The sequence below is a fragment of the Marmota flaviventris genome, chromosome 5 (assembly GCF_047511675.1).
Source record: "Marmota flaviventris isolate mMarFla1 chromosome 5, mMarFla1.hap1, whole genome shotgun sequence".
Lineage (NCBI taxonomy): Eukaryota > Metazoa > Chordata > Mammalia > Rodentia > Sciuridae > Marmota > Marmota flaviventris.
In genome coordinates, this window is record NC_092502.1 from 20,914,648 (window position 1) to 20,932,104 (window position 17,457).

At 42.5% G+C, this 17,457-nt stretch overlaps 1 non-coding gene across 1 annotated transcript; it reads right to left on the reverse strand.

Moving 5' to 3' along the window:
* Positions 1 to 6,443: 6,443 nt before the first annotated feature.
* On the reverse strand, positions 6,444 to 6,517 carry Trnaa-cgc (transfer RNA alanine (anticodon CGC)). Its single transcript has one exon. It is a non-coding gene; the product is annotated as a tRNA-Ala (tRNA).
* Between the last annotated feature and the right edge of the window lie 10,940 nt (positions 6,518 to 17,457).

Below are 17,457 nucleotides of genomic sequence, written 5' to 3' on the forward strand. Positions count from 1 at the left end.
CTGAGCTATAGCCTTTCTTATGTTCTGTCTTAAGACAGTGTCTCTCTAAATTGCTGAGGCTGGCCTTGAACTTGCAATCCTCTTGCTTCAGTCACACATGTAGCTGGGATTACAGGCATATGTCACCATGCCTGGGATTATTACAAAAATTATTAACAAGTTATTTTATGTTTTTTTTTATTTATACTAAGTCCTTGAGATAATGTATTTTATTGTTATGGTATATCTCAATTTGAACATAAAATTTTCATAAAAATACTTGAGTTTGTATTTGTATTTAATGAAATTTGCAGTTAAAAAAGTAGATTCATGGAAACAAAATTTTTTCAACTATACTTCCCAATAACTTAAACTTTAGATTTTAAATTTAATGAATAAAAATTACATAAAATGAGAAACTCAACATCTTGGTTGAATTAAGTAAATTTCAAATGTGCAGTTGTCCCAAATGGCTATTGGCTGCTCCTGACTCATTCACGAGAGGTTTAGATTTTCCAGAACAACAAATATTCATAGACAATTTGTGTGTGTGTTGGGGGGCAGTACTGGAGACTGGACCCAGGAGTTATTTTTTTAACTCTATTTTATTTTGACACAAGTTCTTGATAAATTGCCAAGGTTGGCCAAGAACTTCTGATCCTCTTTATAATGCCTCCTGGGTGGCTGGAATTATAGGCATGCACCACCATAATTGGCTCATAGAGAACCTACACGTGGCAGGGGCTGTGCTCATTATTTTACATTAAAATTTTTTTCTTTTGGTTGGACAGCATGACTTTATTTTATTTGTTTATTTTTATGTGGTGCTGAGGATCAAACAGGTGCAAGGCAAGTGCTCTGCCACTTAGCTATACCCCCTTCCCTATTTTACATTTTTATTTATTTTTATTTTTTATTTTTTTAGAGAGAGAATTTTAATATTTATTTTTTAGTTTTCGGCGGACACAACATCTTTGTTTGTATGTGGTGCTGAGGATCGAACCTGGGCCGCACGCATGCCAGGTGAGCGCGCTACCGCTTGAGCCATATCCCCAGCCCTATTTTACATTTTTAATTGTAGGTAATCCTTAAAATAACTTTAGTCTCCTTATTTATTTATGAATGTATTTATTTAGTACTGGGATTGAACCTAGGGGTGCTTTACCACTGAGCTATAGCCATAGTTGTTTTTCCTTTTCTTTTTAAATTTTGAGACAGGGTTTAAGTTGCTGAAGGCCTTGCTAAATAGCTGAGGCTGGCCTTGAACTTGTGAACCTCCTGCCTCAGTGTTGAGGGCCACAGCCAAGTCAGGATGACGCATGGCATTTTTGCCAGAAGTAGTGGTTGAGAGATGATGCCAGCGAGCCATTAAGATGATGACTTTTGAGTTCTTTCGGAGTTCCCGTTGAGCTCTCGCGGGGATTCCTGAAGAGTTCGAATTGGTTGGGGAAGTGCCGGAGGAGGGATTTCTGGTTGTGGTTCCTGGAGGAGCCGCGTGGCGTTCGGGAGAGTTCCCGGGGAGCGTGTGTGGAGTGTGCTGGTGGAGTTCAGAAATAAAGTTTGTTCCTGCTTGAGTGGCTCGTGATTTGTGCCCAGCCAGACTGCGGCACCTCAGCCTCCTGAGTTGCTGAGATTACAGGGACACACCACTGCACCTGGCATGATTCATGTTTTTGAAGTTTGGTTATGGTGTGGTGAATGGATTATAAAAAAAAACAAGGGTGAGGCCTGGGGCTAGCTCAGTGGTAGAGCACTTGGCTAGCATGTGTGAGGCACTGGGTTGGAGTCTCAGCACCACATACAAATAAATAAATAAAATAAAGTCATTATGTCCATCTACAACTAAAAATTTTTTAAAAATTAACATTAAAATAAAAAGAAAAGGGTGAAAATAAAGAAGCTAAAACTGGGCACGGTGGTTCATGTCTGAGAGCCCAGCTACTCAGGAGGCTTAACAGGAAAAGCCCAGGTCAAGGCCAGCCTGAGCAATTTATGGAGACTATGTCTCAAATAAAAATAAAAAGGGCTGGGGCTGTAGCTCAGCAGTAAAGTATCTTTGTATCACAATTTCCAGTATCACAAAAAGGAAAATAAACCCTTGAATCATGTATAATTCTTAATCTTTTTTTGTGTGTGTGGTGCTGGGGATTGAACTCAGGACCTTGTGCATATGGGGCAAGCACTCTACCTACTGAGCTATATCTCCAGCCCATAATTCTTAATCATTTTTATTGACACCCCGCCCCCATGAAAATGAAACCTGGAATTCCTTACCAAGGCCATAGGGCCCATGTATCTGGTCCTACCTCATTCTCTGACATCAACAGGTACCACTTTCTCATTTTTACACTGTGCTGCTCTCTGATCCTAAAACACAACAATTCTTTTCCCATCTCCAAGCCTTTGTGCTCCATGTTCCCTCTGTGGGATGCCATTAACAACCCTCCACTGCTTGCTCATTCTCATTCTTCAGGCCTTCCCTCAAGGCCACTGCAGGAGCTGACTCTATTATGTTACCTCCTGTATTGCCTTCCTGTCATTCATCACCATCTGGAATAGTCTTGACTAACTATTTACTTGATTATTATAACTCCCTCTACCAGACTAGCATTTCACAAGGATAGAGAGATCTTGTCTGTCTTATTTGCTGTGAAATCTCTCAATTTCTTTATTTTTACATGCCTGGCATAATCTAGGCACTTACATATTTGTTTTATAAATGGATGAGACAGATGAGAAGACTGAGGCTCAGGAAGGTTAAAAACTTTCTCCAAGGGTCAAACAGCTAGAACAGAGCAGGGAATGAATGCCTGATCTACCCACAGAGTGTATATTCTAAAGGATGAAGAGGCTGGTCAGATATATTATTTCAGAGAGAAGTGGCTTTGAAGATGATTTATACCTATAAAATGTAAATGTGGATGTATATCTGGCAGGAAAACGCTGCAGTTTTTAGCATCAGGAAAATGACTCAGCCTGGTTAATAAAGTCTTTATTGCTCGGGATGGATGGATGAAGGAAACATATGTAATGGAGACTGACAGTCTTGCAGGAAGTCATCCAGAAGGAGGCCAAAACAAGCATCCTGCTCCCATTTGCCCAATTGCCTGATCCCCTTTTGCCCTCAACCTTTTGCATTTGGTCAAGGGAGGATTCAGTGCCTCAGTCACAAATGGGATGCCTTCCCCGGGACACATCCACTGGACCAAACAATTTATTCTAAGTTATATTTCCAACCCTCTCTTCATTATATTAAACACTGATGCTCATTTCAAAGCACAAAGCATTGTGCTCATGATGTACAAACCACTGCAAGTCCAGGCAGGAGGCCAATTTGTGCCCAGTGGGTGACAAGGTCAGGAGTCTGAAGAAGGGGACATTTTCTTAGCACCAACTGGATGCCAAGCACAGCGCTGAATACTTTCAATTGTCCTTGTCCTTGCTGAATCCTCCCAGCTCCCCTCCAAGGGGGAGGAAACCATTTCAGCCCAGAAAGGAGACTCGTCATCCTCTGTTTAGGTCAGAGCAGAGGTAGTGGACATCCGGGGAGGTGAGCGGTCTACAGATTTCTCAGCAGGAAGCTGAGTCCAGGATTGAGATTTCAGATTGCTTATATACTCAGCCTTACGTTTTTTTTTTTTTTTTAAGTTTTTTTAAAACTTAATTTTATTAGTTCACTTTTTTTTTTTTTAATGTGGTCCTGAGGATTGAACCCAGTGCCTCACATGTGCTAGGCAAGCGCTCTACCACTGAGTTACAACCCCAGCTCTTAGGCTTACATTTTAAAGAGGATGCCTGTGATTATCTCTGTCCCCAACTCCCATTATTCTATTTTACGGAACTCTGATATGGATCATGGCTTTTTTTTTTTTTTCAGTTGTAGATGGGTACAATACTTTTTTATTTTGTTTATTTATGTAGTGCTGAGGATCAATCAAACCCAGTGCCCCACACATGTGAGACAAGTGCTCTATCACTGAGCCACAACCCCCACCCATGAATCATGGCACTTTTAAGTATTTTCAATTATTTCTTTCTTCCTCCTCCTCCTCCTCCCCCTCCTCCTCCTCCTCCTCCTCCTCCTCCTCCTCCTCCTCCTCCTCCTCCTCCTCCTCTTTCGGTGCTGGGGATGAAACCCAGGGCCTTGAGCATGCTAGGCAAGCGCTCTAACACCAAGCTGCACCCCCTGCTCTCTTTTACTAATTTCTTGTATGACTTTTCTGGTAAAGAGAAAGTATAACAAAGTTTTAGAGGAAGTGTTGGAAAACTTTTTGTGAAGGGCCAGAAACAGACTGTTGTAGGCTTTGTGGGCCCTATGGTTTCTGATGCAGCTGCTCATCTGCTGTTGGTTATGAGAAAGTAGCCTAGGTATCACAATAATAAATGAGAACAACTGTGTGCCAATAAAACTTTATATACAAAACACAGGCACCAGGCTGGACTTGGGCTGTGGGCTATAGTTTGTTGACCCCTGTTTTAGAGCACAATTATGGCATCAGACTGGCCAAGATTGTGTCTCAGATCAACCCTGACTAGTCCTATTACTTTGACAAGTTCTTTAGCTTCAATGTTTTAGATCCTATAGCTATGTACAGAGACTATAACTGTATTTTCCTCCTAGGGCTACACAGAACCTGTCTTAAAAATTGTAATCTTTGCAACCTTATCCTTTACATGTCTTGAGGTAGGGGCCACATCAGCTGTCTACTTGGTGCCTGGCACAGTGCCTTGGAAAAAGCAGGCAGTCAGGGCTGGGTGTGGTGGCACAACTGTAATATTATCTACTAAAGAGGCTGAGGCAGGTCAGTGTATTAAACCCAGGAGTTTGAGGCCAGCCTGGGTAACACAGCAAGACCCTGTCTCCAAAAGAAGTAAGTAGTCAAGAAACATTGTCAACAAATCAGTACATAGATGCATCATTTCTTTTTAGCCCCCAAATAAGAAAACCAGGGTTTGTTTTATGTTGATTAAAAAAAATGTATATACAGGGTTTTCTTTTTTAGATGCATAGAAATTTCTCCAAGCCTAACTTTTAGCTGGATTATTTATATGACTCAGAATTCAATTGTGTTAGCTAGCTGTCAATTAATGTAACAAAATTCCTTAGATAATCAACTTAAAAAGAATAAAAGTTTATTTTGGCTTATAGTGAAGGAGGTTTCAGTCCATGGTTGGTTGGTCTCATGGCTTTTGGACCTATGGCGAGGCAGCACTTTATGATAGGATTGCATGATGGAGAAAGCTGCTCACCTTTCGGTATTTGGGAAACAAAGAGACAAGAAGGGCCTGAGATTCAATATCCCCTTCAAGGGCACCCCCCATGACCCAACTTCCTCCCACTAGGCCCAAACTCTTAAAGATTCTAACATCTCCTAATAGCACCACGTGCTCTGGACCAAGCCTATAATAGATGAGCCTCTGGGGAGATTTCAGACCCAACATCGACATTGACATTGCATCAACATCAGACTAAAAATTTTTTGAAGCCAGAAAAAAGGGTAGCTTTCATTGTGCAAACCAAACATATCATTGGGGAAGCTGATCAAAACGCCACCTTCTTTAAGAACCATCTGTTTGACTTCACAGTACCCTGTGACTTTGAGTACAAGACCATGAAAGCACTCAATAGCACTTCTAAGATGATTTGAGGCCATGCCTTAAATATAATTGAACATATAAAATATTTGTGGAGCTTTCTTTTGTATTTTAAAACATTATTTACGTCCATTTTAGCAGACTTCATGGATGAGTGAATATTTAATAAGTAGTTACAGATATTTTAAAGGCACAGATTAGGAAGGAGACAATCCAACTTTTTCGATTTTACTGTCCTGTGTGCAATTATCCCTATGTTTAGAGATTGTAGACAAAATGACCATGATTAATCTGTGGTTTTTCTTTTTCTTTTTTTAAACCATGGTATATTCATCAAGTTTTTCCAAGAAGCTAAGATCTTTGAAGCTCTGGGACCCACTGGTGAAATCTCTGTCTATCCCCTCGTGTTCTTTAGTATTTCAATCTAAGTGTTCTGCTATAGTTTGGATGTCAATCATTCCCCAAAGGTCCATGTGGTAGAAGTTTGCTCCCCAGGTAGTGCTATTGGGAGGTGGTGGAGCCTTTAAGAGGTGGAACCTAGTGTACCAGGGTCTCCAGGTTAGGGGGGCATTCCTTGAAGGGGATAGTGGGACCTCAACCCCTCCCTCTTTCATTCACTTCCTTTCTACCAGGTGAGTGGTTTATTCCACTGTGCACTCCCCATCTTGTGCTGCCCTGCCACAAGCCCCAAAGAAATGGCCATGTGATCAAAGACTGAGACCCCTAAAGCGATGATCCAAAATAAACCTTTCCTCTTTATAAGTTGATTATCTCAGATAGTCTTTATAGCAATGGGAAACTGACTACACATGTACTTATGGTACATTTTGCTTTTTATTCATTCTTTCTTTCTATCTTTCTTTCTTTATTTGTGGTGCTGGGGATTGAACCCAGGGCCTTGTGCTCGCGAGGCAAACACTCTACCAACTGAGCTATATCCCCAGCCTCCATTTTGCCCTTTACTATTGAATTTTACACTAGTTTGATTCCAATGTGGCACTAGAAAACATATGGTTGGAGCAGGACCACTTATGTGGAAGTGATAGAAAATACTCAGCATCTCTGGGAAACACATCTAGAGTTGAATCAGTTAATAATACTCAGTCCTGTCTTAGTGCTGCTGGGGCTGACCCTGTGTAATGAATATGCATCAGCTCTGCACCTGCATGTCCTTTACATTGGATGACTTTGGTGCCTCTTTTAGCTCCGTGCCAGAAAAAGCAAGTATTATTGCCATAATACCTAGGAAAAGACTGAGGAACTCAAGAGCTGAAGGGACTTGTTCCGGATGATAGCTAGTGGGAGTTTCATTAATATCGAGAGGGACAAAGAGACATCAATCCAAGAATTCTTCCTCTCATTTGCTCCATGCCATGGACTCCTTTGGTGGAATGCTGAAATGTATGGACCCCCCTCTCAGAAAAATGCTTTTAAATGCATTCAACACAATACATAGGGTTAAGAAGGAGATAAGTTATATTGAGGTACAATTACTGAAATCTTAACAAAATTTGGAACATACACATTTTTTATTAATACATTAAATATAACCTTGCCCAATGACTGCAATACTTTTGAAGTTGTGATACATGTAAATGATGTCTGATTCAACTACAATATGCTGTAAAATGCCTATGATTCTTTTGCTGAAGAAGTCACAGGTTCTGCTAAAATTACTGTGGTCTGCTCCCTACAGTCAGAGTACAAAGACATGCTAAATTTCAATTAGAGGTGATTGAAAATAAGCAAAATGTTTTCCTATCCAAATTCATGACCATCCTTCCTGAATTTTATCTGTGGTCCCTATGGGTCTGGAGAACTCAAGTAAAGTAGAGTCCAGTCCCTTGTAAAACAGACGGGAAGATGAGGGCTAGAGAGGAATGGGATTGGCTTAGACCCCTCAGCTGTGTAATAGTGGGATTGAGCTAGAACCCAGGGGCTGGCAATACCTTCCCTGCAGCAGGGATAGATGAAGAATGAATATGATCCTACGTTTAGATGCAGTGACACAGTAGCCATGACAGAAAACAGGACCACGTGACATGGCAGAAACAAAGAGATGAGACGTGCTAGAGTCTCCATGGAAGGGGCAACCCCAGCTGAAAGTGCCTTCTGCCGGGACCCTTTCCTCTTCCTTCCTGGAGGAGGACATCATGGCCACATTCTGAAGAAAGTACAGGCAAATACTAGAAGGGACATAGGCCCCTCCTGACGAGATGGATTAACCACTGCTATGGTTTGAATGTGGTGAAAACTGTTTCCAAACTCATATGTTAATAGCATTTGGGGGATGAAGCCTTGGGGAGGTAATTAGGATTAGATGAAGTCATGAAGTCAGGTAGGGGGTGGGGTGGGGACCTATGATGGCATTAATTGAACTAGCACACTGAACTAGCACTCTTGCCCGGTCCTGCCATGTGATGCCCTCTGCCATGTTATATGCAGCATGAAGGCCTCACCAGATGTTGAACAGGTGCTGCTGTCAGTTCTTAGGCTTCTCAGCCTCCAGAGCCATAAGCCAAGTAAACTTCTATTCATAAATTACCCAATCTCAGGTATTTTATTCTAGTAACACAAAACAAACCAACACAGTCTATCTTGGACTGCCCGCCTTTAGAATTCCCAGGTGAGTGAGAGGGGAAAAGTCTCCTGACTTATTCTCTGCATGGTGACTTGTGTTCTGTTCTGTGCAGCCAAACTCACTCCCTGATAGACAGCTCTTCCTAGCTGGGTGACCTCCCTTCTCTGAGCCATGGGTTCCTCATCTGTAAGAGCTCTGTTAATGATTTTCTTGTGAAGATTAGAGGATACTGAAGACTTTTACTGCTTGGAACAGTAAAAGGCAGACGTTATTAATAAATAATATTATTTATTACTATTTTGCTGAATTGCAGTTCAGTGCTTTCCCTACCATACTGACTATAGCTTGAAACGCCATAGACAGACTCACAGTCCCATCAGCACCCGCCCCGACCCCAAGCTCAGCTCCTCTCTCTTCAGCTCTGCCTTGCAGGCCTCAGATTCAGCCTTGACAAAGTGCTTGTCACGTCCCACAGAAAGGAACAGTTTATGAAATGCTGACAGAGGCCAAACACCTAATAATTAGTGGCTAGCAACCACAGACATGGAGGCAATTAGGAGGTTTGTAAAAATTCAGGGGACTAACGCAACTCCTCATTTATTCCTCAAATTTCTTGCATAAGCTCCAAAGATATTATTTGTGTCAGGAGTGCAGACTTTACAGGAAGAATGTGGGATAAGAAGTGACAAAGAGGCTGTGGGGGGGCTGTGAGGAACCTTCGAATACCAAACCCCTTCCTGTTCCAGTGGCCACTCTGCTGGGCCTTCTACCATCAGAGCAGGATTCATATGGGTCATGTAGGGCGTCCAGAAGGCCATAGGCCTTAGTAGGGGGTCAAAGGAGGTGCTGGTCAGCTTTTTGTTACTTCAACAAAATACTGGATATGATTAACTTAAAAAGAGGAAAGGTGTATTATGGCTCATAGTTTTGGAGTTTCAGTCAGTGGTTTGTTGGCCTCCTTGCTTTGGGCCTGTGGCAAGGCAAGACATCATGGCATAAACTCATAGTGAAGGCAAGTGCTCACTGCGTGGCATTGGGAAGGAGAGAGAGAGAGAGAGAGAGAGAGAGAGAGAGAGAGAGAGAGAGAGAAAGAGAGAGAACCAATATGGGGCAGGGGTCCTAATGTCCCCTTCAAGGGTATGCCCCAATAACCTAACTTCCTTCCACAAGGCCCCACCTACTAAAGGTTCCAGGAGCTGTGAACAGTCCTTTAGCATATGGGGGACACTTATCTAATCCAGAGTGAAGGGTAAAGATGGCATGAGTTTTCCAAAGACACACCTGGCCTACAGTCATGTTCAAGGCTGATGCTGTTTCTCTACCTGGTCCTTTTCTTTCCTCGACACCACATCCTTTAGCACTGACGGTTTGGGGACCATGTTAGGATACTAATGTTGCCAAAGGAGGCTTTCGTGGACAGGGACCCTAGAAAAGTGGCACACAGCTCTCTATACTCAGGCCTGCTTGGGTCCCTGGTGACAATTTGACATCCCTTTAATTAAAATCCTTTTATCATCATCCTTTTTTATTAAAATAATACCATTTTAAAAATTCAAGAACAGAATTATCTTGGACCCCTAGTACCATGTCAACAGGCATGGAACTAGTTAACAGGAACGGACTCAATGGAAATGAGACCAATAGACTTTTCCACTAATTGAGGCCAGTGATATCTTAGCTTCTCTTACAGATCCTCTGTCTACCCGCACCCTACCCCAGGTATCTTAATCCAATTGTCGACATTAAGATTGGGGGCTCTCGAGGACATCTGGTACATTTGGAAGACACTTGGAACATCCTCAAATTTTTATTTTCTTATCTGAGGCTTTTCCAAGGGCTAAAGCTCTGTGAATTGCTTTTGTCATTTCAGCCCTTTAGATCTTTAGACCTCAGATTTGGAAATGGACTTCTCAGTAATCAGGGCTTCTGGAATATGATGAGAAGAAACCTGAGTACTTCAGGTCATCTCTTTTTGGGAGGATAACTAGGACCAGCAGTGTGAGCAGAACTCATGAAGGCTAATTTCTAGACGTTTCCTTCATCCTGGAAGGTGAGGTGAGATTTGGGAGGCTATGGAATTGACTGGGCATGCTCATTCCTGTCTGTCCCTTCCCCTCTTAGGCCTTCTGTGATGGCGAGGCACCTCTGAGTCCCCAGTTACTCTCAGGGTCAGCACAAAAGGTCTTGGACCAGAAGCTTCTCCTGTCTCCTCAGTTTTAATATCCAAACCGCAGGCCTCCCTGACTATGCCTGTTGCTCCACTACAGTAACAAAGTGTCAGGGCTGGGGGTGGATGGGGACAGGACAGTCTGAGCCTTAGCCAAAACTTTGCCCACAGTCTATAATTTCTAAAGATTTGATGGCTGAATCTCCTTCCAGTTCTCCAAAAGTAACATCATGTACTATTTTCCAAACAGTAATTAGTGTATCTACATCATGCCTGTTGCCATTTCTGCAGTCTTCTATTATTTCAATTTTAAAATAATCTCATCACTTTTTCACTCAATAAAATTTTAAGAGGAAAATTTTATGTCATCTGCACCGTTGAAATACTGGTGCCACTCGCTCTAAAGCGACGTTTTTCAGCAAAAGTAAATAAAAAGGAAACAGAACCATTTTTAAATTTGAACTCGGAGACCTTGAACTCTGAGGTCAGCTGTCTAAATTTTTGAGACGGAGATTGGGTTATCTATTTACCTAAAAGAAAAAGAAAGAAAGCTAGAAGGAGAGAAGAGCAAGAGTTGGAGGGGTGTTTAGGTGTCAATGAGCTGCAGGCTGCGTGTCCTTGGGCCCTCCTGGTTCTTCTTCTTTTCTCACTTGTAGTTCTCAAGAACAACTTCAGAGTGTGCTGGTAACACAGCATCCCGAGATAAGGAGGAACTGGCTAGAACATCCTGGACTCTGTTCCAGTCTTTCCTAGAAACAGGATGTTCTTCAACACTGTAGCCCAGTTTGTCATGTGCCCCCCGCCCCCAGGTATAGCACTCAGGGTGGGCTGCTTTGGAAGGATCTCTCTGCTGCGTGCAAGTGGAGCATGCAGTTGGGTCTCCTGAACCGGAGCTCTTTGTGAATCCTAGACTTCTGTGTCCTTTGTTGCCTACTTGTAAGTAGCAAATCCACTTTCTGTAACTCGGTGCATGTGTGAGTGTTGTTGGAGCAAGGAATCAGTATAGGGTGACCCTGCATGAATGTGGGAAGTAGGGTGCTCTTATAGCTTGGTTATGAGGTATCCCCTGAAAACTCATGTGTGAGACAATGCAAAAATGATCAGAGTTGAAACGATTAGATTAAAAGAGATGTAAACTAATAAGTACTAGTCCAGTGATAAGGACTGTGTGGTACTGGAAGCAGGTAGGGTGTGGCTGGAGGAAGTGGGTCACTGGGGGTATGTCTTTGGGGTTTATATTTTGTCCCTGGGGAGCAGAGCTCTCTCTCTCTCTTTCCTAAGGCCATGTCCTGAACTGCTTTCCTCTGCCATGATGTCCTGCCTCACCTTGGGCCCAGATGGAGCCAGCCATCTATAGATTGAGACTTCTGAAATAATGAGCCCCAAATAAATTTTTCTTCCTCTATAATTGTTCCTGTCAAGTCTTTTGGTCATAGCAATGAAAAAAAAAATAACTGACTAAAACAGGTTCTGAGGGGGAAGTGAGGACAGATCAACTTGAAAATTGTGTGTAATAGTAAAATACACAACATCATATTTGTCATTAGTTATATCTAGCACATTTATGATATTGTGCAATCATCACCATTTTCAAATTCCAGAACATTCCATCACCTCCAAAGGAAACCCTGTACTTTTAAACAGTCACTTTCCATTTCTCCCTAGCTTTGGCAACCACGAATCTTTCTGTCTCTATGAATTTGCTCTGGACATGTCACATAAATGAGATCTTTCACAGTTTATGTTTGCCTTTGTTCAAGATTCAACTATGTTGTGGCATGTATCAGTATTTTATTATGCTTTATGACTGAACAATATTCCATTTATGGATGTACTGGATTTTGTTTAACTGTTTGTAGACTGACAGTCATTTTGAGTTGTTTCTACCTTTTAGGTCTTGGGAACACTGTGGCTATGAACCTTTGCATGCCAATTATTATTATCCAAGCCATAACAGGCCCCTAGTTTCCACATTCATGCCCCTGTACTGATTCCTAGATTGGACAGAACACTCTCATATGCACTGAGTTGTAGGAAGTGGGTTTATTACGTACAGATAGGCAATAAAGGACACAGAAATCCAGGATTCACAAGGAGCTAAGGCTCAGGAAACTGCCAGGGCAGGAGACCCAATTATTGTCTGAGTACATGTTTTCAGTTCTTTTCTGTATATACCTAGGACTGGGATTGTTGGGTCCAATGGTTATTATGTGTTTATATTATCAAGGAACTGCCAAAATTTTCCACAGTGGCCGTACCATTTTACATACCCACTAGCAGTGCATAAGGGTTTCAATTTCTTTGTATCATTGCCACACTTGATTTTATTTTTAAAAGTTATAACTATCCCCATGAGGAGGACAAACTAACTTCTAACTCCTCTGATCTGCTCTCCACCTAGAAAACAGATGGATGTCCCTAAATTTTCCATATGTTCACATTTCCCACCTTTTTAACCCCAAGTTTTTAGGATAAAGACAAAAATACATCTATCTGCTTTTGCTGTGTATACAGGGCAGAAAGTGAGTGAGGGCTCAGAAGTTGTTTCCACCTAGAATTGTCATCTCCTTTCTCTGTTGAGTCCTCCCAATGAAAAACCATTACAATTTCTCCCTTCTCTGTTTCTTAGCTCAAAAACTTAGCTCTCTGTGTTTCTTAGCCTCAAATACAGGATTATCTCCTGATTTGTGTGTGTGTGTGTGTGTGTGTGTGTGTGTGTCTGCTGGGGATTAAACCCAGGGCCTTGTGCATGCTAAGCACACTCTGTACCAATGAGTTACATCTCTAGTCCCCGGGTTTGCATTCTTTTTAAATTAAAAAGTTATTTATAGGGAAATAATAAAGCAGAACCATAAAATAATAATAATTATAATAATGTTATACTTTATCAAAATTAAATATGCCTACATTTCAAAAACACTATTAAGGAAATAAAAAAAAAAAAACTAGGCAAAACTGGGAGAAAGTATTTTCAGAACACATATGTGTTAAAAGAATTGCACTTAATATAAAAAGCTCTTATAGCTAAATAAGAAGGTAGAAATATCCAATAAAAATGAGCAAAAGACTTGCCAGGTATGGGAGAATGTGACTGTAATCCCAGTAACTCAAGAGGCTGAGGCAGGAGGATTGCAAGTTTGAGGCCATCCTCAGCAACTCAGGGAAGGCCTGAACAACTTAGCAAGACCCTGTCTCAAAATAAAAAAAATTAAAAAGGGCTAGGAATGTAGTTCAGTGGTTAAGTGCCCCTGGGTTCAATCCCCAATATCAAAAGAAACAAACAAGCAAAAAGACTTCAACAGATACATCACCAAAAATGTACAGAGGACAAATAAGCACATAAAAAGTCGTTTGACATTATTAGTCACCTGAAAAATACAAATTCAAGCCTCAGGAGGGCACCACCAGCCCATTAGAATGATTAAAATTAAAACAGATTAACGCACCAGGGGTTGGTGAGGGTGCCAAGTGACTAGAAATCTCATGCCTTGGTAGGAATGCAAAATGATACAGCAACATTGGAAAACTGGCAGTTTTGTAAAAGTTGAACATAGACTAACCATACAACCCAGCAAGTCCTATTCCTAGGTATGAACTCAAGAGACCTTTATGCAAATGACTACAGCAGCTTGCAACCAATGCCTGCAACCAGCTGAATTAGTAAACAAATTGTAGTATATCCACACAATGGAATACTACTCATCAGCAAAAAGAAATGAATTACTAATATACACAACCACATAGATGAATCTCAAAAATATTATGTTAGATGGAAGAAGGCAGACACAGAGGCTTCATACTTACGAGTTCACTTATAAGATATTCGTGAGAGGTAAAACTATACAAAGGATCAGTGGTTGCCAGGCTCAGGGTGAGGGGGGCATTTGATGGCCTAGGAGCATGAGAGAAATTCTGGGAGTGAAGAACATGTTCTATATCTAGACTATAATATTGTTTATGTGGCCAAATACACTTGTCAAAACTTAAAGCAAACACTTAAAAAATGTGAATTATATTTTACATAGATTTTGTGCTGACATAACTGACTTGAAAACTTATTTGAAACTCAACAATAACAAAAAACAAATAATTTGATTGAAAGATGGACAAAGAAGCTGAGTGTGGTGGTGCATGCCTGTAATTCCAGCAGCTTGGGAGGCTGAGGCAGGAGAATCACAAGTTCAAATCCAGCCTCAGCAAATTAGTGAGGCCCTGTCTCAAAAAAAAAAGTTTTATATATATATATATATATATATATATACACACACACACACATACATATATACATGTGTATATATATGCATATATGTGCATATATATACATGTATATATATAATGAGCTGGGCTGGGGATATGGCTCTGTAGTTAAATGTCCCAGGGTTCAATCCCTGGTATAAACAAACAAAGAAATCAATAGCAAATCACAAATCCAATGAGATATCACCTCGCACCCATTAGAATGGTTTCTACTAAAAACAACAGAAAATGACTGGTGTTGTCAGCATGTGGAGAAATGGAGAGCTGCACTCTTGGCTGGAACGTGAAATGGTGCAGCTGAAGTAGGATGACGAGGCTGGAAACCAAGGAATTGTCAGGAAGCAGGTTTATTAGCTGCAGCGATGGGCTGGTGGGGTGGGGCCTCAATCAATTGCTTTTGCTGAAATCAATCAGTCCCTCTGAACCTCTGCAGCTAATAAACCTGCCAATTCCTCAATGTCCAGCCTGGTCTGTCCTACTTCATATTGGTGACCCAAATGGGACCAAGGAGGTAAAGACGGCTTTTCTGCCTCTCTTGTCTCTGGGGTGTGGCTTCCCCTTAGCCCACATAGGTGACTCTTTGCCTGAAGGACGAAGGACTCACCCAGTGCCCTGGAGCACCATGGAACCCATAAGAGGCAGGCACCAGGATTAGGGAACTTGGAGCACCGCCTAACTGAACAGGTAGGACCCGGATCCATTAGTGGTAGCCCTCCCGACTTCTCCATAGAGGCCTGAGCAGGTGGAAGAGAGGCTTGATCAGCCTCTGTGGGTCCTGAGTACCCTCAAAAGGGGTTGGAGTGGGAAAGAACCTAGGGAGTTCCCCAGTAGTCTCTGTTCTGGTCAGCCAGCAGAAGGGAAACGTTGACTCCCTTTTTTGGCTTGGAGCCTGTGGAATTTGGGGGATTTGGGTGGTGTAGAGATTTTACTCTATGTTGGTGTGAAAGTGTGTCCTGACCCATGATTCCGTGGTACCTCATACAGTCAATGGCGGATTCCACCATCCAGGCAGAAAGCTCCAGGTCTGGGGTTGATACTGACCTGCAAGGCTAAGAGGACCCTAAATCCCGCCAAGGGGAACAGCCAGAGATGGCAGAAGGGAGTCTTGTCCTAAATGTGTGACGCCGATGTAGGATAAGGACATGGGAGGCACACAAAGTAAACTGAATTCCTTGAACCTCTTGGAATGTATGTTGAAAAATTTTAAGAAGGGTTTTAAGGGAGACTATGTGGTGAAACTCATCCCACAAAGGTTGCATACTGTCTGTGAATTAGAATGGCCCACCCTAGGTGTGGGCTGGCCATCAGAAGGATCTTTAGATGACAGAGTCATTGCTGAGGTCCTTTCAATAGTTGTTGGAATCCCTGGACACCCAGGCCAGTTTTCTTATATTGATTGTGTCAAGAGATAGTACAGAAACAGCCCCCTTGGTTGAGAGCCTGTCTAGATGGACAGTCCAAGCTGCTGTTAGATTGGAGCATAGCAGCCTCTAAAACCCAACAGAAGGCCGCTAAAAAGAGAAAACCCGACAAAGAAAAGACAGAAAAGGACCAGTTTTGCCCAGTGAGCCAGAAGAGAACTGACCACGTGGCGCTCTACCCAACCTTACGGAGACTGCCCCTCAGACCCCTCGTCCCCAGAGGCAACAGATGATGGTCCTTCAACACCAGCCACTCCTTCCTTCATGGTGTCCTCAGAGCCAGAGGTTTCCCCAGGACAAAAAACTCCTCTTCCACCCCTTGAGACCAAGATGAAAACCCGTCCTAAGACCAGAGCCACAACCCAGATGAGAGCTCTCCAGATGCCCCTACGAGAGGCTAGAGGGCCTGCCTGTGTTGACCAGGAAATAAATGTTTGAGGGGGACAATGCATTTATATGTATCAGGCTTTCGTCTCCACTGATCTTTTATATTGCAAAAATCCTATTCCCCCTACATGGAGAAGCCCCAGCCATGACTGATTTGATGCAATCCATTATGCAGACTCACCAGCCTACCTGGGTGGATTGCCGCCAGCTCCTTCTAACTCTATTCAATACAAAGGAGCACAGACAAATGACCTTAATAGCTTTAAAATGTCTAGAGGAACATGCTCCAGATGCACAAGGCAACATCCAAGCCTATGCCCAGGCCCAGGTCCCAGATACTGACCCAGAGTGGGGCCCCAACAAAGAGCAAGACCTCCAAAAGATAAAGAGATATCAAGTAGCCCTCATAAGAGGCCTAAAGAAGGAGGAAGGAAAACCCTAAACATGAACAGGATATCAGAAGTGCTCTGCTTCTGTGAACGACTGTGTGAGGCCTTGTGATTCTTCACTCCCTTTGATCCTGAGGCACCAGACAGCCAGTGAATGATCAATGCAGCCTTTGTGGGACAGCCCCAGAGTGACATTTGCAGAAAACTACAAAAACTAGGGGGCTTTGCTGGGAAGAGTGCCAGTGAGCTGATTGAAGTGGCCACTAGTGGTTCATCAGTCAAGACCAAGAAGAGGCCAAGCAAGAAGCAGATCAGAAGATGAAGAAGATGAATTTCCTTGCAGCTGCCCTTACTGCAAGCCTAGGAGTCACCCAAAGTGGGGGTTCCACCAGAGCAGAGCCAAAGCAAATATCAAAATTGGGTCCAAATGCAAGGCCAGAGGAGGATCTGGTTAGAAGAACCACTTCACCCCAGGAATAAACTGAGACCAAACCAGTGCACCTACTGCCATCTAGAGGGCCATTGGAAAGGTGAATGTCCCCAACTGAAGGAGGACAATTGGGCTGCTGCTACTCCTTCCCAGGATAAGAGAGGTGAAGTCATTCAAGGGCCATAACAACCCTACAAATGGGTCCCCCGTGATACTCAACACCACAAACACCTATCTGATGCCCCTGAGAA